The following is a 22,949-nucleotide window of genomic DNA, read 5'->3' on the forward strand; positions in this document are numbered from 1 at the left end:
GTCAGGCTACTCTGGAACATTTGGGGTTGGTGTCTGGTCCAGTGTCACTGGCTGTAGAGGGAGAGATATTGGTCTTGTTGCCTGGAGCTGGGGTGGAATCCTATGATGCTGGCAGCCTAGATATTGCAGGTGGTAGTCACTTAGTGCTTGAGGTGGAATGCTTGGGTATCTCAGAGGGGCAAGAGGCTGGACCTGTTTCATTGAGAGAAGACGAGGTCATGTGAGTGATGGTTCAGCTGTCTGGACTACAACTATGACAACACCTGTGGCATCTATTACTTTGAGGGATGACTCTAGTGGGTAAAACTAAAACTCTCTACAGACTATGGGCCTGATTTAGATTTCAGCAGACGGGTTACTCTGTCACAACTGTGACGGATATGCCGTCCGTCGAAATATAAATTCCATTATTTCCTGTGGGATTTATATCCCATCCGCCGAAATAGAAATCAGGCCCTATGTCACTTGACAGATTGCTCTGCTAAGTGAAACCTACATTTTTGAGCCTTTATGAAACCTGGCATATGTCTCTACTGTCTGACTGCAAGATCTGTATAACCGATGCCTGTGTTTTGTAAGGCCAGTGTCTGCAAGATTCATATAACCTGAAGATAGTTGTACTCTGTGTGGCCGGTGGTTATAGGTTTTGTGATCCCAGAGACAGAGATAGAGCATGTGACTCCCAGGCCTGCTCAATTATCTGCTGAGGAATCCCTCTGCTGGACAGGTCCATAAACCATCGGACTGCATCATGTTAGAGGTAGCTCGGTTATGTTGTGGCTTCAGTTATGGCCCTTCTTGCTGAGACCCGAACTTGTGTATTTGATCAGGTGGCTAAGAACCAGAGAGCACCAAAAACGATATGTATCAAATGCTGGTATGACCTCAAACACCACACTAAAGAAAAAGTTGAGACCAATATACATGTTGTCAGTGGAACAGGTGGAGATCCCTTCCAGCTAGTCCCCGTAGCAGCTACTCAGATATCAATTGAGAAAATCCTGATAATAGAGGCAGTATGTGGTTTAACTGACCTGGCCCTACCTCCCAGTGAACCTGTGGAGGGCACAAAACACTCAGGAGGTAACTGCAACTCATGTCAATATCAATGCCACAGCACTGACTGACACCCACAAACATAATAGGTAAGGTGATCTTCTGAACACAGGTCAGGTGTAAAATTAGGGCCCGCTCCAGGCTGATATACCACTAAAGCAATGCATTCAGGTACATGCAATCCAATATGTGTGAATCAACACAACACTGAGTGCATTCAGATAACATTTATGCGTTAATCACTGTGACCCAGTATCTGCATTGTGCATATACAAGCAGACAATGGCTTGTTGAGTTGTGTAGGGAGTCAAGCGAAAAAGACACTTCAACTCATGTTTCCTCTGAGCCATTGTTGCATAAACGTCACCAGGAGGATGTGCCCATGGAGAAAGCAACCCTGCTAGTAGAGAACATCACAGCACATGTTGCCCATCCAACCAAAGTCAGCCTGCAGTGTCATCAGAAAGTAGTGCATCCCACACAACCACCCAGCAGGACACAGGCAAACTATCATAGTCCATACCCACTACTCAAGTCATGAGGCCACAAGAGCAAACTCATTCTGTGCTTTTGAAAGGAAGGAGGATGATGCCTGTCCAGTATGCATGTCCAGTGCTTGAATTAATCTCAGTCACTGGCAATCGCTCGAGGCAGCGTCCCAATCCATTGTTATTTAGCACACCACGCCACCCCAGTTTTGACCTAGCCATATGCAAATCAGCCTTGACCTTGCTCCATTGGGAACGGTCTAGGCCGAACTGCCAGGCTAAGTCCTCTCTGAACCAGAACACAACCAACCGAGGACCTGTTTGCCCTGGTAAGAGCTCATCAGTCAGGTATAGCTTGATTCTAGTGGCACAGTAAGCACAGGACCCACGTCTGGGCATACTCGTCACACAAAGGGCACCAACTGCAACAATAACAAGCTGAAAGATTTGCATATGGCTGGGAACAAATATTGGACTGGGATGCAGCCCTGAGTGATTGCCAATGGCTGAGATTAATTCTGTTAATCTTTTAATCAATTATTCTTGCAGCATGATCAGTAGCAGTCGATATGTGCACTAACCAACATTGGTTGTGTATAAGTAACTTGACATCTGCCTTCAATGAGGCACCTAGGTGATTTTCAGGGGGGCGTGGCCAATCAAAATGGCCGGCGGGACGTGCTCCTAGTGAGCTCCCGCTCCCCGGCTTCATCCTTCCTTCATCCTGGGTGCCTGAGGCGATTGGAGCTGCCCCCTTGCCGAGGGACCGCGTCCTGAGTGGCCCGGTTAGACGTGGTCACACTTTTGTAGCCGTGACATTGAGTGCCGGGCCAGGTCTACGGGCCTCCCCTGGGCCACGCGCAAAGTGGCTGCCGGCCCCTGGAGTCGGGCGTGGCGGCAGTGTGTGGGCGACGCGGGCCTGCGCTGCTGGTCTTGTCCAGCTGGACTGGCAGTGGGCCTGCTGGTTACGCGAAAGTGGAGGTCTGCAGAGCCCCTCGGTTAGGCGGCAGGCAGCTGGAGTAAATGCCGGAGGGAGTGGCTGGGACCGCGGTGAGGCCTGAAGGGGTGGGGCAGCTGGCTAGCTCACATTGGAGCGAGTGCGTGAACAGCAGCCCCGGGGCCTAGTTGCTATTCATCTGAGTCTGGAGGCCCTGGATTTATGGAGAGTATTTGTATTTTTTTTGGGGGTGCCTAGGACTTCCGATCCTGATAGCCTAATTGAGTAGCAGTGTACAGTGGTGCCCTGAAACGGGAGGAACAGAGGATCCTGCCCCTGCGGCGCCTTGAGCTCCGGTCGTTGTTTTGCCACATCATTGGGTCAGATGAAACTGGGTCATTGTTGTGAGCCGGGGACCCAGCGGAATGCGGCGGCATAAGCGGACAGAAGTGCCCCAGTGTAACACCATGGAGCAATATACCACTCCGGTGCCCTTGCCACAACGCCAGACCAGATTGGGGGGAACGGAGACGGTTTAAGTGCGCCGCTGAATCTTGAGGAGCCTTCACGAGCAGAACTTCTTTCAGCTATCCAGGGGTCTAGGTTGGCTCTGGAGGGCAAGATAGAAACGGTGGCAGTAGGGGTTAACCTTCTCCGGGCAGACCTTGGAAAGGTGTCTGACAAGGTCAAAGTGGCGGAGGGCTCTATCGTGGAGCTGCAAACGGAGGGGGGGGTCCTGCAGAAACAAATGGTGCAGACCAATACTGCGGTCGGACGGCTGGAGGATGCGGAGGGTAGGTCCCGGTGGAATAATGTCAGACTGCTAGGTTTCCCGGAGCATGCAGAGGGGTCCACAATAGAAACCTTTGTGGAGAATTGGATCAGAGACGTACTGCAACTGACCATGCTCTCCAGGGTATTTGTGGTGGAGCGTGCTCATAGGGCCCTCGTTGCGCCTCCCCGGCCTGGTGCGCTGCCAAGGGCTATTACTGCCTGTCTTTCGAACTATAAAGACCGAGACTGTGTGTTGCGGGCTGCCCACGAATCTGACAGGGCAGTATTTGAGAACTGCAAAATATCCATTTATCCTGATTACACGGACAAGGTGCAGAGTTCTCAAAAGGGATTACTGGAGGTGAAGGCGAAGCTTCGTGCCATGAATATCAGATATATGCTCCTGTATCCGGCACGCCTAAAGGTGCTTTCAGGTGGCAGGTCACACTTCTTGGAGCATCCGGAGGAGGTATGGCAATGGCTGGAAATGTGGGATAAGGTGACTCCAAGGAGAACGGAAAGGTCTGGGGGGGCATCTCCTCGGACCTCTGGAGCGAATGGTCCGGACTGGAGGTCTTGTGATGATGGTCTGCTGGAGGATACTGTGGCTCGTGTGTCGGCCAAGGACTCTACTCATAGAGTGGAGCTACAACAGGATGGGACAATGGTGGTGGTGTCTGCTGGATCAGCTGAGGGTTTGAATGGGGAACTGGATCTGGGTACTGAGAGGGTTTCTGCACAGGTCTGACTGTGTCCCTAATAATCCGGGATTGCTGTTGCGCCCTCACTAGTGGGGCTTGTGTCAAAGTGAGAGTACTTCTCTGGTGGAGGGATGCGGCTAGTCTACGGCTGAGGTTCTGATGGGGCCTCATCTAAGCGGTGGAATGTATTGGACATTGGGGGGGCTATGACAATATTGAGCAATGTTGGTTTGGTATTCAGGCATTTGTAGGTTGATGCCATGGGTAGGGGATCCTCACTCCACAGCTGTGGTAGGACTTCAATCTGGGGAGTTGGGGTTTAGGCTGTTGTCCTGGCAGCATCTGTAGTATGGATTCACAGTATGGTTTGTTACGGTTGTTTTAGTGTATATCCATGGTGGGGGTTGGGGGTTTGATGGGTTTTGATTGACATAGTTGGTCAACATTTGAAGTTGTTCCAACTGCACGGGTATATGGGAGAGATATCCAATGGGTACCTTCCTTGTTGTCCCATATTGGGGCGGGAGGTAAGCGGTGGAGATACAATGGGAGGGATGGAAGCTCAGTGCCAACATGAGTCGTCAGATTAATATATTGACGTGGAATGTTAGGGGGTTGAAGAGATACACCAAGCGCTCCAGGGTGCACTCCTTTCTAAAGAGGCATAAGGTTCATATTGCCTGTCTTCAGGAAACGCATATGAACAAGAAGCAGGCACAAAAACTCTCCAAGAAATGGCGGGGTCAAATGTTCTCATCCTCCTTCTCTTCTTACGCGAGGGCTGTGACAAGATGGGTGGCACCAGGGGTTCCATTCACTCCCGTGTATAGTGAACTAGGTGTCAAGGGTAGATACGTTCTAGTAGAGGGTATGTTAGATGGATCACCCATCATTTTCCTTAACACTTATGCGCCTAATAATGATGAACACTCCTTTTATACTAAAATACCAGAGATTTGGGGGGACAGTGTGGATAGGCCTATTGTGTGGACGGGGGATTATGACTATACTGAATGGGGAACTGGATCGGCTCCCGCTGAGGCAGGGGACTAAACCTTTGATGGTGAAATCTCTTGTGGAAGTGATGAGTCATTTAGGGTTATGGGACGGCTGGAGGGAGCTGCACCCAGAGGGCAGGTGTAAGGAAATGCCTCCTTGGCATGGTTACCCCCTAACTTTTTGCCTTTGCTGATGCTAAGTTATGATTTGAAAGTGTGCTGGGACCCTGCTAACCAGGCCCCAGCACCAGTGTTCTTTCCCTAAACTGTACCTTTGTCTCCACAATTGGCACAACCCTGGCACTCAGGTAAGTCCCTTGTAACTGGTACCCCTGGTACCAAGGGTCCTGATGCCAGGGAAGGTCTCTAAGGGCTGCAGCATGTCTTATGCCACCCTGGGGACCCCTCACTCAGCACATGCACACTGCCTCACAGCTTGTGTGTGCTGGTGGGGAGAAAATGACTAAGCCGACATGGCACTCCCCTCAGAGTGCCATGCCAACCTCACACTGCCTGTGGCATAGGTAAGTCACCCATCTAGCAGGCCTTACAGCACTCAGGCAGGGTGCACTATGCCCCTACAGTGTCTAAGCAAAACCTTAGACATTGTAAGTGCAGAGTAGCCATAAGAGTATATGGTTTGGGAATTTGTCAAACACGAACTCCACAGTTCCATAATGGTTACACTGAAAACTGGGAAGTTTGGTATCAAACTTCTCAGCACAATAAATGCACACTGATGCCAGTGTGCAATTTATTGTAACATACACCCAGAGGGCATCTTAGAGATGCCCCCTGAATACCTATTCGACTTCCAGTGTAGGCTGACCAGTTTCTGCCAGCCTGCCACACACCAGACATGTTGTTGGTCACATGGGGAGAGTGCCTTTGTCACTCTGTGGCCAGGAATAAAGCCTGTACTGGGTGGAGGTGCTTCTCACCTCCCCCTGCAGGAACTGTAACACCTGGCGGTGAGCCTCAAAGGCTCACCTCTTTTGTTACAGTGCCCCAGGGCATCCCAGCTAGTGGAGATGCCCACCCCTCCGACCACTGCCCCCCCTTTTGGCGGCAAAGCTGGAGGAGATAATGAGAAAAACAAGGAGGAGTCACCCACCAGTCAGGACAGCCCCTAAGGTGTCCTGAGCTGAGGTGACCCCTGCCTTGAGAAATCCTCCATCTTGAGTGTGGAGGATTCCCCCAATAGGATTAGGGATGTGCCCCCCTCTCCAAAAACTATTGGCCTGGAGTTAGGTGTTTGAGTGTGTGTTCCTCATGTATTGCCTGTGTGTGTACAACAAATGCTTAACACTACTCTCTGATAAGCCTACTGCTTGACCACACTACCACAAAATAGAGCATTAGAATTATCTAATGTTTGCCACTATCAACCTCTAAGGGGAACCCTTGGACTCTGTGCACACTATCTCTCACTTTGAGATAGTATATACAGAGCCAACTTCCTACACTGTGGACTTCTCATTTCTTGGGCATATGTTGCTTTTATGTTCTGTTAGTCTGGTTTTTATTTTTCGTTCATTCTTATCCAGATAGGCCAACACCAGGGGCATTTTAATAAGTAAATGACATTCCTAGAGTCACGTGGCAGTGGTGTGTAACTTAATATTGGTTCATTGAGACAGATGAGTTGCTGTAGTCCCTTTTATGATGTTCTACAACTGCCACAGTTAAGATAAGCTGTAGTCCCTATGTGTTTCCCTGAAAATCTTTCTCAGTCTGAAGCATAGGCCAATACTGTATATAATACCCTTAAGTCTTGCACTTCTAATAGAGTTCCTGGACACAAATACCACCCTTCTGGAATCACTACATAAGCGTTTAGATGTGAGATGCTGAGTCCTATCCTTTGTGTCAACTTGTTCAATGGCTTCCTGAATGACTGCATTGGGGCAACCGCGTTGCTTAAACTTAGGCACCATCATGTTCTTTCCTCTATTGTGATAACTAGGATTGGATGCACCAAATTTCATCCTTAACAAGTCAGAATATAGAAGGTGTCTTTTCAATGATTTCTGGTGTAAACTACTGTAGTGTAACAAGTTGTTGCAGTCTGTGGGTTCGACATGTATGCTGGTTTCTAAAGAATGACCATTTCTAATAACATCCATATCCAAAAATGTGATCTTGCTCTCACTGATGGTTATGGTGAAATCTATCCAGTCATCAACAGTGTCAGGCTTGTCTATGGCTGCAGTCAATTATGTTCTTGGACCCTTTCATACTAGAAAGATGTCATCAATATATCTCTAGTACGTGAGTGAATTGTGATGCCACTCCTGGTTGTTGAAAATGTTGTCAAACCAAATCTATACATAAAACGATTGGCCTAGCTTCCAGTGGCTCGTCTGTCTCTAGCCGCTACTTTTACTCGAGCCTCAGCCAGCCAGGCGTATTCTGCGATGCGACACAATTTCCCAAAGATGTCCCTGTCTTTTGTAGGTAGTACTCCTTGTTCCAGAAAAGTAACTGTGATATAGAGTGAAGTGTAATAGATCCACTGAGAACACCTTGAGATCTTCATCCATGTGGGAACTCCACTGCCTCTAATCCCAAGTTAGGAGGAATGGAAGTACATAAAGATTTCACATATAATGTACACAGGATAGGGTTGTCAGTGTCTTGAAAGTGGATTTGCGCTATCTTATTCAGGAAGTCAGGGGTGTCCTTCAAGTAGGTATTCATATTACGTACCAGAGGTTGTAAGTGATGATCTACATTTTTGCCAACTGGTTCATGTATAGAATTCTGTGTTGAAACATTAGGTCTGAAAGGTGGCTTTCAGAGGTTCCTATGTATCTTGGGTAACGTGTATGTCCTTGGGTTGCATTGCATAGGATATCTTTTGACATCCTCAGTGTTGGTACCCAGGTTAGTGGCTCTGTTGAGAATGTCACATAGAATGTTAAAGAATTCTTTTGTGGGATTCAACTCCAATCTCATAAATTAGAATTGTCACTGACATGATCATGAACATTCTCAATGTAAAAAGATCTGTCCATACTAACTATGGCACCACCTTTGTCTGCTTTGCAACCTATTAATTCCGCATTGTTGGCAATTTCTCTAATGGCTCCTTTCCCTTTCATGCTTTAATTGGAAACCTTAAGAATCTTAGATTTGAAAACATTCTGTTATTCTTTTTGGACAATTACTTCGAATGAATCTAGTACCTTGTGACTCACTGGTGCTACAAAGAAGCTCTTGTTTCTTACGCTCATTAGGGTGCCTGTTTCTTTATGTGGGCGTTCCTCTGCTACGTTAAAAAAAAAAAAAGACGTAATCTTAAATTCCTCATGAATTTGAATAAACGTATCTGTTGTTCCAATTCATTTGAGTGATATGTGGGGACAAAAGATGTACCCTTCTATAAGGTGTTGATTTGTACGGTCGTGAGTTGACATTTAGACATTTTGTTTACCAAGTTTTCGCAACCTGTTTTCTAGCTTATGGTTGTCATCCTTTGTTCCTTCATATTTGGTTGCATCTTTTCTTTTATTGCTTGTCCCCACCGGGTTCGATGTTGATGCCCGGACTGTTTTCTATAAAAGAGACACCAGAGGTTGATGGAACCGAAGAATCTGATGTTGATGCATTAAAATTGGTTGGAACCAATATGTCACTTCCATTAGCGTTTTTTGATGGATTCCCTGAATTACTTTCTAATGAAGAAGTTTCTCCTTCAGTTAATCTCATGGTGAATGGTCTGTTCTGTCGCCTCTTAGCGTATATATTTCCCCTCAACTGCAAACCTCTCCCAGGTTGTAATCCATGCTGTCGCATTTGAACTTTCTAATTTTTCTTTCATTTATCTTGTTGGTATAACGGTCTAGCTGGATATTAATATTGCTAAGAGTCTTATCTCATTTTCCTTGTTAATTTTACTGGATAATTCATATTTCAATTGGCTGATTTCTTTGTTTAAATCCGCCAATAACCTGGATCATTCTTCTACGTTAAGAAGGATCAGGTCTAATGAGCATTTATTTAAGATTGCATACCATTGCTCCGTGAATTTAGGGTTGTTCTTACATAAAGTAGGTTTAAATGGAATCCTTAAGCCCCTGGGTATTTGTTGGACTACTGATACCTGATAAGGGTACTAGCATGTCATCTTTGGTTAATCTCTCTTTTGGTGACGCATAATAACGTTTGATGTTGCTTTGCCTTGATCCTGTGGTTACAGTCTCCATTTCTTCTATCAATGAGTACATATGTTGTGCTTCTTCCGATGAGAAGCTGAAAGCACTAGCTCTGTTCTCTGTTAGATTCGAAATTTCTTCATAAGACATCTTGGTGGTTTGGGCAGGGGCGGCTTCTTTGCAATGCCGAAGGAGCGTCGCTCCACTGGCTGAGCCAGCAGCTGAAAAATAAAACAATATTCTAATATTGGGGTGGGGCTGGTCCCTGGGAAGGGCGAGGAGGGGGAGTGGAGTCAGTGTGCACTAAGTGCGCATGTCAGTTTGGCTGGCCGTCTTAGGCCAGCAAAACTGACATGCGCACTTAGGTTTCTCCAATACGGATGTGTTACAGCTAGGTTGGAGAAACGGCATGGACCCCAGGGCACTGTCTGACCATCAGAAAAAGCAGCTCAGACCAAGGTATAGCATGGGAGCAGCGCCAGGATTGCTGGGGAGCCTGTGCTGGGGTCCCAGGGACTGCTAGGATACCAGCACAATCGCAGGAAGAGGATTGAGGTGGGTGGCGGTCGCAGCAGGGATGTTATTTTTTTATATCATTTTATTTTCCCTCGTACCTCCCCCTCTCCACCCCGCCCCTTGAGATTTCGAGCCTCTGCTGCTGGGATTGGGTGCTGCTATCGGTGATCAGACAAAAGTAGAAATACTGGAAAGTAGACAACTGCACTCCTTTGTAAGACTGAAGTAATTCTACTTGCACTCACCTAGTCACAGTTGTTTGGGTGCGCCAGGGTATCACCCTCTGATTGTGCGTGTAAACCAGAAATGAATTAGTTATGTTCCCCCTGGTCCCCTATGTGCACTCTGCCAAAAATGGAGAGCACAGCATCAGGGATTTGCATTTTTTTTAAAACAACTGTACAGCATTGACCTGCAACAAACCTTTTCATGGATAATAAACATCTATCGCTCTTTCTTATTCAAAAAAGTGGCTTTAGACTGTCTTTCAAACAGGTAGATATCAAGTAAATTGGTTAAAACTTGCTAAGACACAGTACTATTTGTTGCAAGACACTAGGACAAGGCCTTAGAGCAGAACCAGAGCTGCTTTGTAGAGCTCAGAAGTTACTGCACCCTTCAGATGCTAACATTATCCTTGAATGGAAGAAATGAAACTTCGAATGCAGAGCTTTGGGTTTCTCGGCCTCTAGTAGGAGGAAGTGTTTGAGTGAATCTGACTGGGAGGGGTGCCTGTATCACTGCAGCATTGCAGAATATGCCTGGCTGTCTGAGGCCCGAGTAACAGCAGCTGCTAGAAATAGACGAGCCACTGGAAGCTAGGTGTGTGTTAAATTTGTGTAATTTGCTTTTGCATAATTATGAGTAATTTCAGGAACATTATGTGTAATGCACATCTATCATTTAGTGATACACTTTAGCATGAAATGCACCCTGGTGTCAATTTCTGAGGCAAGAATGCATTATGCGCTAAAAAGTGCAAGAACAAAAACACACTGAACAAAAGTTGCTCGTGTTTTGCTGTTTCTGTGCATTTGCACAAATTCTTTTAAGTGAAAGGCGCATTCACTATAAATTTTTGCTGCGAGTGGCATGTAATTACGCAAATTGGAATAGTGTCGTAATTTCAGGAATTTCATGTAACAAGTGTGTTTCACAGAACTGCGTGATTTTTACTGGTGTAATTTACAATTTGCCAAGGCCTTCTGAAAGCTTGAGCCAGGCTTAACCCAGATGCCTGGCTCAGCTCGAGATCCTCTTGGACTCTCGGGCCGAAAAGGAGCTGAACTTAAATGTGGATTCTGCCTGCACCTTATGCGTCAAGAATTAAAAACAAAGCAGTGACGTTTTTTATGTAAAACAGGCACTAGATAGTGATACCCACTTAGTGGCTAAATTGCACAATATGAAACCAGAAAAGAAGGGCTCAATGCTGGCTTCTCCGCTTAACCAAACTGTATGATCCTGGGCAAATATTTTATTTCATGAAGCCTCCTTTTTCTATATTATCACATATGAAAGTACCTCCAAATATGTGAGTTCAGCATATGGTCTGCACAAAAACCTCTTGCCCTTGATTTAATAGACTATAATGTTACTTCATCTATAATAATAATAATTCTGGTATACATGACAACTCATTTGCCTCTTAGCTTACTAGTGGTATTGTCGTTAGGGCTGAGGGGTATGAACATTTCCAAGTTCATGCCTAAAAACTATGGATTTTAATAAAAACCTCTCAATGCATTCATATAATGTGATATAATAAGGTGAAACGCTTCCACACATTAAAGAAATAAACTTTTTCTTTTTTCAATTTTAAAGGGACTTTATCATATTTTGACTTCCTGTTTGTTGCATGGCGCTCTTAGATTGAAGCTTGACCATTGGCTAGTCTCTGATGCAGCTCTCGCTGTTAATTGGTTGGCCAGCCCACCTCTAATGGCGGCCCGCAACATTTAAATCAGGTGCATCACCTAGGCTGGGGCTGCACAGCTCCTGGTAATGATGCATCCACAACCTTTTCAAAGAGGCTGGAACCTGAATGCACCTCTGCGCCTGTCTTGAGCATCCTCACTTAGGCTGTGGATGGGATGTTGCAAAGAACAATGACCCGCTAGGTTACGGCTACTTCTGAAGATGATGAAAACCAAAGAATCAACTCAAACAGCTTGTCCCTGCGTGACGGCTGCAGGAATCTGAGGATGCTGTGATGAATATCAGCTAGGGGAGAATGGTGTCAAAACTCGCATATTCACTCACTCAGCCACCTATGTGTTCCTTTCAGTGAGTTAAGCCCTAAATCTTCACAGTTGTCTGTCACCCATATGTCACTGATTCTTTAATTAAATGTTCAGTAAGCGCTAAAAGTTCATACTAGCACGCCCTGCGGAAAGTGTCCTTTGGGGGACCAAAGACCGCACTTGCTACCTTAAATAAAGGAGGGGCTTGTTTTCTGCTTCTGTACCGCATCTGGTCTGTGAAGAAGCAAAGCTTTGACTGCTGCTGCCACAATGTGCATGCGTCTTGAACAAAGCGTGCATTGTACCTGTCCTCTGAAGGAGGGAAGCGTACACCTCTTCTGCCCATGCTGTACCTGCTCTGGGAAGAAGGGGAGTTTTCACTGCTGTTGCCCCATCTTATACTGGATACAGTTACAGAAGATCACCTATGGACCTGTGACTGTTTCACAATATTTGAAGTGAGATACCAAGACCCACAGTTCCCAGGATGGCACTTTACTCTGTGGTGACAATAAAGGAGCACGAAACCATGTCGACAAGAAAGAAAGCAGGGTTTGTGGCTCGACATTCCTGTTTCCAAACCTGCGGCATGGAGATACCAGTAAAAAGAATCATTAGCTAACTGACACACTATTTTAAGAGAAGTTTGAGAGTTTAACAAAGGGAGATCATAAATGTTGACATAAGGGACACTAGAGAATCCTTAACTAGGAGTCAGTAGAGCCAGTGAACAGATGCTTCCCAGCGCTAGCTTTGAAACCCACTGATGAAACACACAGCACTAGGTAGGTGGAGGTCCATTAGCCTGTGCGAGTACATGAATGATTGACAATTCCACCAAAGGGTTGGATGTTGTGTGAGGGATTTAGGTTATGTTCTCCCTGCTACCCCCACCTACCCTCCCTCTCTTACTCTTTGTGTTACAACGGGTTGCACTGATGCTAGCCACGTTGTACTGCACTACTTCTTAACTTAAATCACAAGACAAAATATGGAAAACAGAATGATTGTCAAGAAAATGATGCCACAAAAATGCAGCAAAATTTACAATAGTTGCACAACAATTTCCATGTTTGTGCCAAACAATTTCCTAATCCATGGCGCAAAATGATGGGCGGGTCTGATTTGACCACGCCTGACGTCTCATTGCAGCTCACACAAATCGCTAAAGAAAGTTGGATATTTTTGCTTTATTAGTCACTGTATCCCAAGACAAAGCTAACGTGGGTACTGACTGAGGAAGCTCTAAACTCCTTCAAATTAAATGATTCTCTTCTATCTGCAGAGGCAAAAAAAGAAATAAATAGCACATTTTAAAGGACGCGTCATCACAGTGCAGTAACAGTACAATTCCACTCCCAGAACACGGCTGCCTCTTGTATCACTCGTTGACTGTATGCTTGTCTTTGACCCTATACAACACACCGCTGCCGTTTGCCCAGGTTCATGCTATACAAATACCACATATATACATACATACATATAATTCCAAGTTCCAGCACCAAATAAGGCCATTGCATCACTCTTTGCCTTGGCAATTTGCAACATAGAATCAATGCATTTAACACTAATCATGTATGCAACATTGATAGTTTCATTTACTTGTAAACTAGATCCCCTATTTGAGAGAATGGGTTTCAACCTAAGATCAAATTCCAACTCCATTCCCAAAGAGGTGGAAGTTTTAACAGCTTCAGTCCAATCTACATATATTAAATCAGAGAAATCACATTGCATGATCAGTGAGCATACCAAGATGGTTAGTAGTTACTCAGAATGTAACGGTGACCCACAAGCACATACAGGAAATCCCTTACCATCATCTGTGTGCAAAGCTGGACACATGCCTATCCTGCATATTTTTCTCCTCCCACAGTTCTCTTGGTCACTCATCTTCTTAAGAACATCAGGGAAACATGGATAAGGGTCCTTCAGCTCCTTCTTAAGGAAAAGGTAGACTATAAGAGGCCCATGGTCGCAGACCGCCTCCTGAATACAACAGATGGTGAAAGGGTGGCAGTCAACCATGTCTCTCTACCTGTCAGGAACCCTGCCAGTGTTTGCCCCTATATTTGTAGGTCCCTTTTCCTTTTTGAGATTTGTAGGTCAATCCTCTGTGCATCTTGAAATACCCTGAGGTGGAAGACACATCCAGTACTCTATGTGTCCTCTAATAAATTGGGAGTAGCTAAGAAATATGACCATCTTGTATACTGGTTGATGGCTCTCAAGAGCGTGCGGTAGAAGCTATCCTGACTACTGCAACCGATATGGGCAATTATAGTATTTAATATAATGGTAAGGATAGTATGCATCAGAAACATTCTAAAAAAACTGCCTCTTTGGTGTATGCCCCTAAAATTGTGTTGCGAACACAAACAACAGTACCTAAAGAACCTAGACCCTATCATCCAGGGGACGGGGAACTTTGGGACGGGAAAGGTGGGGGTTGCTGTCAGGAACATTATGAAAGGTCAAGCAATACTGGTACTGTTTCCGTGGCATGAAGGTTTAGACTTCCCTAAAGCTGGAAGAGATCAGACATTAAAAGTATTGAGAACGGGAATGTGAAACCTAGGTTAGCAATGCAAGGATTCACTTCTGGGTTGAGGTTGGGACTTCTGGGTCTGTCTTGGCAGACAATATTTAAGCACCACACAGGCACTAAGAGCTTGTCAACATCTCCCAGTTGTTTTGTCTCTTTTCCCTATTGAACAATTTGTCACTCAGTTTCTGTGTCCCCGTGCTTTTTTTGTGTTCTTTCCTTTTTTGGATCCCTGCCCTGTAGAAAGTAGCCTCTTTTTGTCATGGTTACCCCCACGTTTTGCCTGCTGTCAGTGTGTTTTGACTGTGTTCACTTGGATTCTGCTAACCAGGTCCCCAGTGACTGTGCTCTCTCCCTCTAAATGTGGTTGTTCCCGACTTCTTACACGCCAGAATTGGCATACTGGTGCCCCCATGTAAGACCTTAGTATATGGTACCTAGGTACCCAGAGCATTGGGGAACCAGGGGATCCCCATGGGCTGCAGCATGTGTTATGCCACCCATGGGAGCCCATGTAAAATGTGTCTGCATGCCAGCCTTTGCAGCCTTTTCACTTCAGGTCACTGCACCAGGTTAATGTAAGTCACCCCTATGGCAAGCCCTCCTAGCCCAGAGGGCAGGGTGCAGGTGCCTGTGTGTGAGGGCAGGGTGCAGGTACCAGTGTGTTGCCAAGGCTTGTTAGTGGTTATTCCACACCACTTACTGGCGGCAACTCTTCATCCGGCATGGGACATTGACTGCATCACTCCTGGAACCCTTCTCCTGCTTATTTGCTGCACAGCTGACTCCTGGTCGTCACCGTCAACCGGGTCCTGCATCTCCAGAAGGGTGGACAGTGGCTCCTGCCCCAACCTGACACTCCAACTGGAACTGGACTTGGTCACATTCGTTTGCAGGTCCTCTTCTGTCAGGATCCATCTTCTGTTTCTTTCGGTCTTGCATGTTCCTGTTACAAAGTTTACCTATGGGTTGTGGGAAAAATCAAGTGCTTACCTCTTCCCTCCTGGTCGCTGGGGACACTCTGGTACTTACCTTTTGGGGTCTCTAGTTCCTCCAGCTCCCCTCTACAGATTCCGCTTCCTTGGTGGGGCACTGACTCTGCCATTCCACTTACTTAGTATATGGTTTGGTCTCCTCCTAGGGTCTCTATTATTCACTGTTATTTCACAGTTTTCTATTGCTCTCTATGCCAATTCCTGACTTCTATTGTGTATATAATAGTGTGTCTACTCAGCTGCTAGTAGAGTATTGCCTAGACAGTATTTTAGTATTTGTGTTACCATAATAAAGTACCTTTATTTTCGTAACACTCTGTGGTTCTTTCATGTGTGTGAGTGCTGTGTGACTACAGTGGTATTGCATAGGCTTTGCATGTCTCCTAGATAAGTCTTGGCTCCTCATCCACAGCTACCTCTAGAGAGCCTGGCTTCTAGGCGCTGCCTGCACATCACTAATACAGGATACCTGGACCTGGTATAACTTGGTAACACCACACACCCGGCCAGCTTCCTGCATGCCTCTTGCTAAGTCACCCTCTCTTCTTCCTCTAGTTTCCTGGGTACCTTATACATACACTCTGCCAGACTCTTTGCTACCTTGCCAGTTAGTGGCTTCATTCCTACACGCTGTCAGCGTACTGTCCCTCTCCATGTTGGCAGTACTTCCGTGGAGTCAGTGTGCGACCCGCCTGCTGCCACCGCAATAACACTGCAACATCAGTGTGCTGCCTGCACGCCATCTTGGTAGTTCTGAGTCGTCCCCAAAGCAGATCTGGCTCCAGACCTGATTCCTGGTAGGACTGGAGCTAGTCACTGCACCTTCCTGCTGAGTGAGGGATAGGCGAATACGCCACTGGTGTGAGACACTGTGGCCCTCCGCCTAACACCGCGGCGACAGCCGCCAAAAGACCGTCGCTGCGGCTTCCAGCCATCCGCCAAATTATGACCGTAGCCAGAATTCCGCCAGAAGGATGGCGGAATTCCAGCTGCGGCCATGGTGATAAGGTGGCGCCAGTAGACTGCCACAGACCGTATCATGACACATGATACGGCCTGGCGGTGTTCTGCTGGCTGCCGGAGGACCCCCTGAAATCAGGTAAGTCGGGTGCTCCGACAGGGGAGGAGGGTGGGGGTGTTTGTGTGTGTGGGGGCGTGTGTGAATGTTTGTGTGTGCGCGAATGTGGGTGTTTTGGGTGTTGTATGTGTATACATGTATGGATGTGTGAGTGCGTGTATGTTGTGTTGTGCAAACACTTGTGTGCTTTTATGTATTTCAGTGATTGTGGATGTGTGTATGAATGGATGTATTCATGTGTGGGTGAATGTGGGTATGAGTGTGTACAATGGTGCATGAATGTTGGAGGGTGGATCTGGAGTGGGAGGGAGCATGGGGGGAAACCTAGGGAGGGGAGGGGGTGGGGAAGACCCCTATCAGTGACAGGGAAGGGATTCCCTGTCACTGATAGTGCCTACCACCATGGTTTTCGTGGCGGTAAGGAGGCCACGAAAACCATGGCGGTAGACGGGGTCATAATCCCGTGGGCAGCCTAGTGACTGCCGTCTGGCTGGAAACTGAAGTCTCCAGCCCGGCGGCTGTTACCGCCGTGGTGGATGGAGTGGTACATTGGCGGTTTGGCTTGAGCCAAACCGCCAATGTCGTATTATGGGGAAAAGTACCGCCAGCCTGTTGGCAGTACTTTTCTCCATTTTACTGCCGTTCGCCGGGGTCATAATGACCCCCTGTGTGTTTATTTAGGGTATACTACTTTCATATTGTTCCTTTATCTTTCCCTGCTTTAAGATTACCAAGCAATTAATTTAATTTGATTTAATTTAATTGTAGAGTGCAACATTCATACCAGAAGGAATATCACAGCACTAGAACGTCTGCTACCTCGCAACCTGCCTCACACTCAGTTATAGCAGGTGTTGGACTTTTTTGCTTATGCAGGGTCATCCCCAATCTTTTTGCCTCCTGCCTCCTATTTTTCCTGACCTGTTGCTGTTGGCTTTTGAACTCCGAGCACTTTACCACTGCTAACCAGTGCTAAAGTGCATATGCTCTCATTGTAAATTGTATGTAATTGGTTTATCGATGATTTGCATATTGGATTTACTGGTAAGTCCCTAGTAAAGTGCACTAGAGGTGCCAGGGCCTGTATATCAAATGAAATGCTACTAGTGGGCCTGCAGCACTGGTTGTGCCACCCACATAAGTAGCTCTGTAATCATGTCTCAGACCTGCCACTGTAGTGTCTGTGTGTGCAGTTTTACTGTAAATTCGACTTGACAAGTGTACCCACTTGCCAGGCCTAAAACTTCCCTTTTCTTACATGTCAGACACCCCTAAGGTAGGCCCTAGGTAGCCCCAAGTGCAGGTTGCAGTGTCTGGTTAAGGTAGGGCATATAGTAATGTGTTTTAGATGTCCTGACAGTGAAATATTGCTAAATTCGTTTTTCACTGTTGCAAGGCCTGTCCCTCTCATAGATTAACATGGGGCTACCTTTAAATCTGATTAAAGTGTAGATTCCCTTTGGGAGCGGATGGATACATGGAGTTTGGGGTCTCTGAGTTCACAATTTAAAAATACATCTTTTATTAAAGTTGATTTTAAGATTGTGTGTTTGAAAATGCCACTTTTAGGAAGTGGGCATTTTCTTGCTTATACCATTTCTGTGACTCTGCCTGTTTGTGGACTCCCTGTCTAGGTCAGTTTGACAGTTGGGCTGGTTGCACCTCACACTAGACAGTGACACAAAGGGAGCAGGGGTGTAGTCTGCATTTCCTGATGAGCCATCTGTGCTAGGAGGGACGGAGGAGTGGTCACTTACACCTGAAAGGGCTGTGCCTGTCCTCACACAATGCAGTATCCGACCCCCTGGTGAGTGTCTGGGGCCTAGCCTGGGCAAGGCAGGATTTCACAGTAGGCCTACTTCAAAGGAGAAATTGAGTATAAGAAGGGCACCCAAAACCACAGACTTTAGATCACTTCTGGACATCAAGAGGAACCTCTGCCTGGAGAAGAGCTGAAGAGCTGAGGAGAAGTGCTGCCCTGCCTGCGACTGTGCTTTGTGGAGCTATCCTGCAGTTGCTGCTTCTGCCAGAGTAAGAGCGCAAAGACTGGATTTTGTGTGCCTTCCATCTTGTGAGAAATCTCCAAGGGCTTGATTTAGAGCTTGCCTCCTGTTGTTTGAAGTCTCAGGGACAGCAAATACTTTTCTCTGCCAGCACCTGGAGTCTCTGGAGAGACTCCTGCTCTGACAAGTGGTGCCCTATCCAGTCCCTGGGCCCTTGAAAAGAAAGCTGGTGGAAATCCAAGGAAATCAACTTCGGACCGCCGCCGCTGCTGAATCGGGTGACGCCGCCTGCAACGGACTCCGTGATCGTCGCTAGAACGCGACGACCTTTGCAGGCCCGATGCCACTGCAGCCCCGCTGAAGTCCACGACTCCGTGGAAGTCGCTGCACCACATCGTGACCGACGCCGCTCGAAGTGCGCAGATTCAACATTTCGCACAGACGCCGCGATCCCCAACTTCGCGCATCGACTTGTTTTCACTCCTCACCAAAGGTACTGTACTTGGGGGTCTACGCAACTCTGTGTCCGGCGTCGCTGGTGTCGGCTTGTAGGGAACGACTCCATCACGACGCCGTGTTAACAACTCATCAAAGCATTTTGTGTTTCTAAGCGCTATTTTTGAGTTTAATCTTTAAAAATTCATAACTTGACTTGTGTATGTCGGATTTTTGTCGTTTTGGTCTTATTTTATTTAGATAAATATTTCCTATTTTTCTAAACGGGTGTTGTGTCATTTTGTAGTGTTTTCATTAAGTTACTGTGTGTGTTGGTACAAATACTTTACACCTAGCACTCAAGGGGGTAAGCAGGGGTTAGCTGAGGGTGATTCTCTTTTACCCTGACTAGAGTGAAGGTCCTTGCTTGAACAGGGGGTAACCTGACTGTCAACCAAATACCCCATTTCTAACAGCGGGAATACCCAGGTCTTCAATCTTTTCTGGAACCTAGCATCAGTGCTTAATTTGTGTTTGTTGTTTCCAGTGCGGAGCACCAGCACTTATTTTTGAGGGCCGGCACTTATTTTTCTACCTCAAGCATTTACTGCAAGCAAAAGACACATATGGGAAAGATGGAGGAAGAGAAAAAACGAAAAAGCGTCACAGTGGGAGAAAGGAGAAAGCTGAAAGAGTGAGCTGAAGGGGCAGGGAGTGGCTATAAATGGATTAAAGAGCCCCGAGATGGCTTCAGGATTACGCTGCCTCAGTATTCCGTGTTTGCACATTTAATATTGCAGCAGCCGCGTGTTTAAGAGGAGGACTTTGGGCACCAGCATATTTTTATTTACATATTTAGCACTACCTAGCATAGTCTGTGGTCTGCCGAAGATCAATGAACAGGCAATGAATACCAGTGCACTGCAGCCAGATGGGTAAAACAGCCGCCACCCATGCTGTTTTTTCTAACGCGTTTAGCATTGACCAAACGCTATATTGCCAAGCGAAGAGCTTCTAAAGGCTTATAAAAAGTTACTTGACTACGCAGAATAGTTGGACCGGTGTGATATAAAGCTTTGCAGACATGACATAAGAGCTTGAATTTAGCTCTCTTGTGAACAGGCAGCCATTGAAGTGAGTTGAGGCAGGGAAAAGAAGCGATGTTCCGAACACTGTTATAGATGAGTCTGACCGCTGCTTTTTTAATGGACTACAGAAGATTAAATAAGAAATTAGCTATTCCCAAATATAGAGCATTACCATAAACCTATCTGCTCATAATCAGTGCCTGGATTACTTTCCTTTGACATTCCACTGGACAGTAGCGGCTCGCTTCGCTCGGGTGGGGCAGGTGCGGCGCGCGGGGTTGGCTGTAGGAGGGAGTAAAAGTTAATTAATTTATTTATTTTTTTAAATACAAAAAACTTACCTGATCCGCCGCTCCTCTTTCTCCCATCGCTGCAGGCAGGCACAGACTCCCAGCCTGCCCTGCGGCCAATCCTGATGCTGCTCATAGCAGCGTTAGGACTGGCTGGGAGCGCCCAGAGAGAGCACACTGCGCATGTCTGTTTGGCCGGCCCGAGATGGCGAGCCAAACATACATGCGCACTGAGGGGAGTGCACAGTGCACTCCCCTCACTGCTCGTCACCCCTGTGGCCCCACCTCTTTAACAAACAAAACAACAATAAACATAGTTTATTGTTGTTTTGTTTGTTAAAGGTTTTGCAGCTTCTGCTGCTGCCGGGTGGGGGGGGTAAGGGTGATGCTCCTCTGTCCTAACGGAGGAGCCGCCCCTGCCACTGGAATCCAGCAAAAGATCTTACACCAAAGTCTAAGGAGACAGAAGCATTTGCAACAGGTAGAATCTACCTGCTCCTGTATGGAAAGGGAATAATCTATTAGGAATCCCAGATTCTTTGCTACGCTCCATGGTTCTGGAACAGTGCCCAGGGACGTCGGCCACTACGAATCGTCTCATATACTGCAAGCTCCGCCAAAGAGTAAGATCTACATCTTTTCTGAATTAAACTTTAAACAACGCGCCTGCATCAAGGTAGCTACTTCTGGCAAACATCCAGTGAGGTTCTCTCGTCTCAAATAATGAGCTGAATACTGTCTGCATAGGAGCTGATCTGGAAGCCCCAAGCTTTAACGATACCAGCCAGGGAGGAGACATATACATTAAATTAAATTTAAAAAGCAATGGTTCTGAGACAGTCCTAGGTTGTGAAAAGCACTATTCTGAACAAGTGGCTCCAGTATTTTTTACTCCTCCCATTTTTTACAGAGATCCCAACTGACATATTACTATTTAGAACCTTGGTTGTACCCGTGGACCATTGGGATTGTCGGCTACTTCCTTTGGAGACTTTTCCCTTAATCTCAGATGCTGACACTGACCTGCATTGCAGCACCACCATCTGTGGTTGTCCTCGACTCCACCTCCCGCTTATCAAAGGGGATCCGGGTGATCTTCCTCAACCCCTACATCTGGTGGTATCAAATCACCCCATCCCACCTTCCACATCATCTGTAGGGCATCTCTTACCTCTTCTCCCAGGTCACCGACCCTGCCACACCACCTCAAAAAAATTCCTTATCCTCGGACAAACTCTCAACTCCTGAGTTTCTCCAGCGGCCACCTGAAACACCAAAACTTAGTCCAATCTTTTTTTTTTTTTTTTTTATTCTTTTTTTTTATTTTTTATTCTGGTATTTGTAGTCCTGGCTTTATACTGGGTAAAAATAAGATTACAAGTCCCAGAATTCCAAGAAGAAAAAAAACACAGGACTCACCTAATTGTCATGCATGGACCTAAGAAACCTGACATCTGTAGCATTACAAACAGCATTGCAGTACTGAAACTAATCAACTATCATAAGCACACCGCTTAAAACTAATTAAATCAGAAAAACAAATACACCTGGCTTACAAACCGTTAAAAGGCGTGACTCTTTACGTATATTAGAACATTGGAATGTTGGCAGCTCCATTGAAAACAATGGAGTGCTCCGGGCTTTCACTGGCCGGTAAAAGCCCGCAGCGCCAACATTCCAATCTTCTTTGTTCACAGCAACAGCTGTGAACAAAGCTTCACGAGCCTGAGGGGATTTTAATCCCCTTCGGTTCCGTGAAGCTTTTGTTTTATTTAGGAGAACATTCTGCCCTCTAATGGCAGAATGTTCTAATAGCCTTAGAACCCGCCGTAGCGGGCTCTACCGGCTATTAAAGGCCCTCGCCCTTGTTAAAGGCCCTCGCCGAACACGGGAGCGGGCCTTTAATAGCCGGTAGAGCCCGCTACGGCGGGTTCTAAGGCTATATTAAAATGCGCTCAGAGTGGTTTGGAACGGAGTAGCACCAGCCCTGCCAAGTTTCCCGGGTCCAAGAGTGATGTGCAGCTCCAGTTCATGTTTTTTGTTTTAGTTGGAATTCCGGGACTTGTAGTCTTGTTTATTCCGTTATAAAAACATGACTTCAAGTCCCAGAATTCAAAGGAAAAAAAAATACCTGGACTGGAGCAGCACACCACTCATGTACCTTGGAAATTGGTTGGAATGTAGCACACAGAAAAACATGATCATGTAAGGACATTATTAATTTACAACACTTGGTTCTGAAGCTAACTTGATAACGTTGTCATCTCTCTGAGGACCCCACTTCAGTAACTACACTAAAGTTCACATTAAAAAAAGCAGTGTTTACAAAGTGTACAAGTTTTGACAAACAGTCCCTTCCTGCCAAAGAGCAACAAACTTACACATGATAAAGAAGGGGACCCCACGCCTGTTGCTCATGCGGGTACCTTTAAATTAGCCTGCGGAGTTTTTGCTGCAGAGCTGTCAGACAAAAGTGCCAGGGACCGGGCAGAGCTCATTAGCTTTCAAGTAGGAAGTTGCTGAAAAGTTATTGTTATTTTCGTAGAGAGCCATAAAAAGGAAAACGCCTGACACTAAATGTCACAAGTTACCTTCCACGTGCTCCACACACGCCCTTGTTCATCTGCTCTATGAAATACCGAAAT

Source organism: Pleurodeles waltl, chromosome 8 (genome assembly GCF_031143425.1).
Source record: "Pleurodeles waltl isolate 20211129_DDA chromosome 8, aPleWal1.hap1.20221129, whole genome shotgun sequence".
NCBI lineage: Eukaryota > Metazoa > Chordata > Amphibia > Caudata > Salamandridae > Pleurodeles > Pleurodeles waltl.